Source organism: Rattus norvegicus, chromosome 1 (genome assembly GCF_036323735.1).
Source record: "Rattus norvegicus strain BN/NHsdMcwi chromosome 1, GRCr8, whole genome shotgun sequence".
Classification (NCBI taxonomy): Eukaryota; Metazoa; Chordata; class Mammalia; order Rodentia; family Muridae; genus Rattus; species Rattus norvegicus.
In genome coordinates, this window is record NC_086019.1 from 260,287,958 (window position 1) to 260,293,957 (window position 6,000).

Consider the following 6,000-nt stretch of genomic DNA (forward strand, 5'->3'; position numbering starts at 1 on the left):
TTTTATTGGACATACATTTTCTTTATTTTCTCCTTCATCTTCCACTCCCCTTTCCCTACCAACTTACTCCTTCCAACCTAGAACTCACCATCCATCTATAATTACCTACTCAATTTCCCATTCCTAGCAAGATCTAGCTTTATATTCTAGAAAAATGTTTTCCACCTTCCTAAAGTTGTGATCCTTTAGTACAGCTCCTTATGTTGTGGTAACACCCAACCATAAAATTATTATTATTACTACTTCATAACTATTTTTGCTACTTTTATGAATTTTAATGTAAATATCTGTGTTTTTCCTATGGTTTTAAGTGACCCCTGTGAAATATCTGTGACCTTGACCCACAGATTTAGAACTACTGTTAATCCCTTAGTCTATACCTAACCTCCATGCTTCTCTAAACTGTACATTAATTTGAAGGGTAGTAGGGAAGCCTGAAATTAGACATCCTGAAATATACACATGTATGAGAATAATTTAAATGAAATCAAATAACGGAGAAGACAGAATCGCAGGTGGCCATCTCTTGTAACCAAACGAAGCTTCCAATATTGTGATGGGGTTAAATCTAATTTAATCGTTTGCTCAAAGGGAGCCAATAGGAATCCCCAAACAACAAAAGTTGCTTCCATGAAAACAAGTTGCTTTCCAAAAAAATGACAACAAGGCCTCATTTCAGGAGGTAATGCCTACATAATTCATTGGACCTGAAGAAGTCAAGCTGGTCCCTACATTGAGCCTTCAACTCCACATTCCAGCATCATTGGGTACAAGAAGGTACTGCACACACCATCAAAGTAGAAATATAAACAACAAACCAATCACAAACCATTTGCTCCACAACGATATTCTGATTCCAAGACAGAACATGGCAGAAAGCTCATAAGAGTGATAAGCCAGTAAATGATTTTCCTTAAGATCCACCCCGGATATGGAGCCAATACCCAATACTGCTTCAGTGACAAAGAAGCAGAAACTAGAAATCCCAGGACTCCAGGATAAAACCAAATACTGCTAGGGTCAAAAACCAAAACAATCCAAAAACAAACAAAAAACTGTAGTGAAAAGATGACTTATAACAAGATACTCTGCTGTATTCATAGATTAGAGCCTTGTTCAGTCATCAGATAAACTTCCTCTTGCAGCAGAGAAGAAGACATAATGAGAGCCCAGGGAAACTCCAAGGAAGAAAAGGCATAAAAGAGTGTAAGAGCTTTTGGATATGGAGAACTCTAAAATTAGAAAGCACTCTAAAGCAACTGGGCAAAGCTCATATGAAATCACAGTGACTAAAGGAGCGTACCCCAGGCCTGTGCGTGTCTGTCTGCACTAGGTCTGTTGTGCATATATTATGGCTTCCAGTTTTGTGTTTTTATGGGATCCTCAAGTGTATGAATGAATGAGTGGGTCTCTAATTCTTACCTTGGATCATTTTCTTTCAGTTGGTTTGTTTTGTACAACTTCAATGGGACAGTTTTTGTTTTTAACTTATCTTATTTTATGATATCATGATTTATTATTGTCCCTTAGAAGTGTGTCATTCTCTAATAAGAATTAGAAAGGAAGTGGATCATATGGAAGGGAGCTAGAGAAGGACTGGGAGAAATAGAGGAACTGGAAAACGTAATCAAGTTATACTATGTGCAGAACAGTCTGCTTTCAATAAAATGAAAAACTAAAATAGATTTTTTCATCCATTTTATTCTGTTTGCAGTTTTGTTTTCTTCTACATCCCCAGTTTTCTCACATGTCCCTTCTACCCAGATCCACAATGTTTCTTCCTCTTATAAAGAAACAAACAGGAATCTAAGGAATAATAATACAATAAAATAATATAAATTAAAACAATTAAATCAAAATCTCTTTACATAGAAGGAAAAGTGAACGCTATAATCAACATCGCAAAGCCAAATCATCAGGATTCTCCACTCACAGTCACAGTTTCCTTACCACAGTTTAACAACTATCACCAACCATGTATAACAATGTAAAGCTATAAAGAGGATATGGATTAACATTTGTTTATTTAAGGAAACTTTTTTTAATTTGGTCAATTTTTTTCCAATTTTTTAAATTCATATTTACATTCCAGACTTTATTCCCCTCCCAGTCAACACCCCCTCAGTTCCATATCTTATATGTCCTCCCTGCCGTGCTCTATCAAATTTATTTTCATTTAACTATTTATGAGTAAGTAAAAAAAGTCCACGGATTATTCATCTCCATCACTGCTGTTCATGTACTAGGAATATTGTCCTGCTGTCACTGACTATTTAGACATTGAAAGATTTTTTCCTTTAAGTTCTATGGTCATTTGGGTCTACTTCCTACTTGTATTTTATTTACCTTTTACTTTCCTTTCTTAAATTCTACTCCTTGTTCACCTTTTAAATTTCTTTTATTTAAGTTAATTTAGAACACATTATGAGTAAGGGAGTGCATTTGTTATGGCATGTGGAGAGAGTCAAAGGAAAGCTTTCAGGAGTTAGTCCTGCCACTGTGGTTCCAATATTAAATTCATGTTGTCAGGCTTCAGTGACAAGCGCTTTATGTTGTTTCTCTGTGATGTTTCTAATGTTGCTATTTCTGGTCTTGGACTTCATATGCAGCCTTGAGAGACTGTCAACTCTCTACCTTCGCCTCCATACTCTAAGTGTTGACATTATATCTCTTCCTTTTATAGCTTCTTCCTGCTTCTTTTAACAACATCCCTGGACATTGTCTTAGAATCTGTACTTCCTAATGACTCACAGGCTTGCCTCATTAGCCAATACACTTCCCTAGTGTATTGTTACAATGTACTCATTTACACATTTCAAAGTAAATATAGAAGGATGACATCCTTAAATTTGATGAGTAATTAGCTCATCCTGAATGAACTCAAATGACATCATCTCGACTTTCTTTCAAATAAGCATCAACTTTTCTGTTTCTTCAGTGTTTTTCATTTAATCTAATAGTCATCATCATCTGTCATCATATCTCACTTTGTCTATGTATATGACCTCTTGCGATATCCTTCCAACTGATGCTACAGATTTACAAGTGGGGTTTCTGACTAAACTGAATTGATGCTATATTTAAATATTTTATATTGTTTCTTCTTTTTTTCTAAAGTGGTGTGGGATGTGAAACAGGCAGAGGGTGAACCAGGAGGGGGATAAATTCTGGAGTGTAAAAGAAGATATAGATTAAAAAGAAAACAGAGAATTATTTGTTTTATGTATATAAGTTCACCGTGGCTAGTGTACACACACTAGAAGAGGGCATCAGATCCCATTGCAGGTGGTTGTGAGGCCCCATGTGTTTGCTGGGAATTGAACTCAGGACCTATGGAAGACCTCTTAACTGCCTAGCCATCTCTCTGGTCCCTTATATTGTTTCTTAACACAAAACAGGCATTTTATCTTCATCCTTACTTTCCTAAACCTGTTTTTAACTCATAATGAGATTAAATTTATTTCAAAATTTTTATTGGTTACTTTATGTATATTTAAAATGTTATCCCCCTTCTCAGTTTCCTAGCTTCTTGGCATCAACAAGAGTCTGGATTTGATTATGGCATGAATCCCCAGGTGGAGCAGTCTCTGGATGGCCTCTACTTCAGTTCCTGGTCCATTCTTTTTCCCTGTATGTCCTTAAGACAGGTGCAATTCTGGGTTAAAATTTTGTGAAGGGTTGTTAGCACCATGCCTCAGCCCGAGGCCTTGCATAACCTCTGGATATGGTCTCCACCAGTTCTCTCTCCACTTAGCTAATGTCTTCCCGTTGGGTCCTGGGAGCCTCTTGCTTTTCTGGTATCTGGGACTTCCTGATGGCTACCCCCAGTTCCCCATCCACCATTGCTACATACCTCTGTTCAATTTCGTGACATTTTGTAATCTTGCCCATTCTCTCCCACACCTAACCATGTCCCCATTTTTTCTGCTCTGCCTCCTCTCTTCCTCCTAAGTCACTCTAACCCTCAATATTTGGGTGTAACTCTAACCAAACAAGTGAAAGATCTACATGAAAAGAACTTCAAACCCCTGAAGAAAGAAATTGAAGAATACCTCAGAAGATTGAAAGATCTCCCATGCTCATGGATTGGCAGGATTAATATAGTAAAAATGGCCGTCTTACTGAAAGCAATCTACTGATTCACTGCAATCCCCATCAAAATTCCAACTCATAGAGTTAGAAAGAGCAATTGGCAAATTCATTTGGAATAACAAAAAACCCAGGATAGTGAAAACTATTCTCAACAATAAAAGAACTACTCAAGAATCACCATCCATGACCTCAAGCTATCTTATAGAGCAAGAAAATGTTCTCAGAATGGGGAATAAAAACTGCATGGTATTGGTACAGAGACAGGTAAATAGATCAATGGAAACAAATTGAAGACCCAGAAATGAACCCACACACCTATGGTCACTTGATCTTTGACAAAGAAGATAAAACCATCCAGTGGAAAAAAAGAGCATTTTTAACAACCAGGACTAATTCAACTTAAAAGGTGGAACAACATATTTTATTTTTTAAGCATTTTGGAAAGTGAGTAACCCTAGTTATTAAGTTCCGGTCTCAGTTTCTTTTAATTCTGCTTTGAAAACACACTGAGTGAAGTATCTCAGAGAAAAGAGATTCATTTAACCTACAGCACCTTGTTATACTCCATTGTAACAGGAAGTCTTGGTGGCAGATCTTCAGGGAGGCTGCAGAACTGCAGCTGTAGCCAAGGAGAGAACATTCGATAAATTCATGGATGTGGTAATCACCACAGACATTCTCAGACACACAATTTTACAGGTGATAACAAACTTTGTCAAATGCTACCCTAACCTCTTGAACAATTTCACTCACACTGTGTAGAAGTCTTCACCAAGAAGGAGACCAGCTCCTTCTGCAATGTCTCCTGGGATGGTTAGTCCATTAATATTCCCTCAGACATATCCTTTGACTTCTGTAATTTTAAATTAGTTTTATCTGTTCTTTTTTGTCATTAGATATTTCCTTTATTTACATTTCAAATGTTATCCCTGTTCCAGGTTTCCCCTCCAGAAACCCCCATCCCCTCCCCTTCCTCCTGCTTCTATGAGGGTGCCCCCACCCATCCGCTTTTCCCTCCTGCCTCTCTACCCCAGCATTCCCCTACACTGGGAATCAAGCCTTCACAGGAATTCTTACAACATGTCTTTTTCTATTTTCTCTCATTAAGCAAAAAAAGTTGTGGCAAAATTTAGTTATTTTGTGTGTGAAAACATCACATCCAACTTTTGAGACAAGTTTATTTTTACACATATTCATATAGATAAAAGTACAGTGTTCCTTAGTTTCCTCGATACTTTTTCATTAAGACCAAAGTTTAAAGTCATTGTCATTTTCCTTCATTAATAATAAGTGCTTGTCAGATTTATATTTGTATCTTAATTTAGAGAAGATATAATTTAACTTTTCTACTTGTGAAAACTGTATCTAACTCCAGTTCTTTCCTCATTCCCAGGAACTTTTCTTATATGGCAAAGAGACATATGTGGTCTCTGACATGGTGGGTGAGTGAAGTTCATTAAGGAATCAAAGAGCAAAGGAAAAGAACAAAATAAAATCCAGAAGATTGAATAGTAGATGGAATATAATACTCAAAAGTAATCTAATTAATTACTTTATCCAAGGTAACTTATATAATGTCTTCCCTGTAGATGAAAATACAATTTGACTAATGATCATATCTTTGATCTTCCTTTTCAAGTTACTAAATAACTGTGCAGTCACAGAACCCTGGCTAGGTGCAGTGAGGGAATGAAACAACACGAGAGTATACTGAAAAGCTGGGGTCCAGTGGGCTGTGCTCACTGATAGTGTAGCACTTTATAACAGACCGGAAGCTCAGGGGGTTTATTATCTACAGAGTGGGGGAGAGGAGTTAGCTCTTCCCAGCAGTCAGTTTCTTTAGGTTAGTAGGCTCTAAACATCTGGAACGAGGAAATGACAGTTGCCAGTTTTTGTCCACATGCCCAG

General features: G+C 37.1%; 1 long non-coding RNA gene across 1 annotated transcript in view; it reads left to right on the forward strand.

Annotated features, from left to right (window-relative positions):
* LOC120100054 (uncharacterized) overlaps window positions 1-5,613 on the forward strand; it is a 43,710-nt gene extending 38,097 nt beyond the window's left edge. Inside the window, exon 4 of the long non-coding RNA XR_005499734.2 lies at window positions 5,486-5,613. This is a non-coding gene — a long non-coding RNA (uncharacterized LOC120100054). The remainder of the gene's footprint in view (window positions 1-5,485) is intronic.
* Window positions 5,614-6,000: the final 387 nt, after the last annotated feature.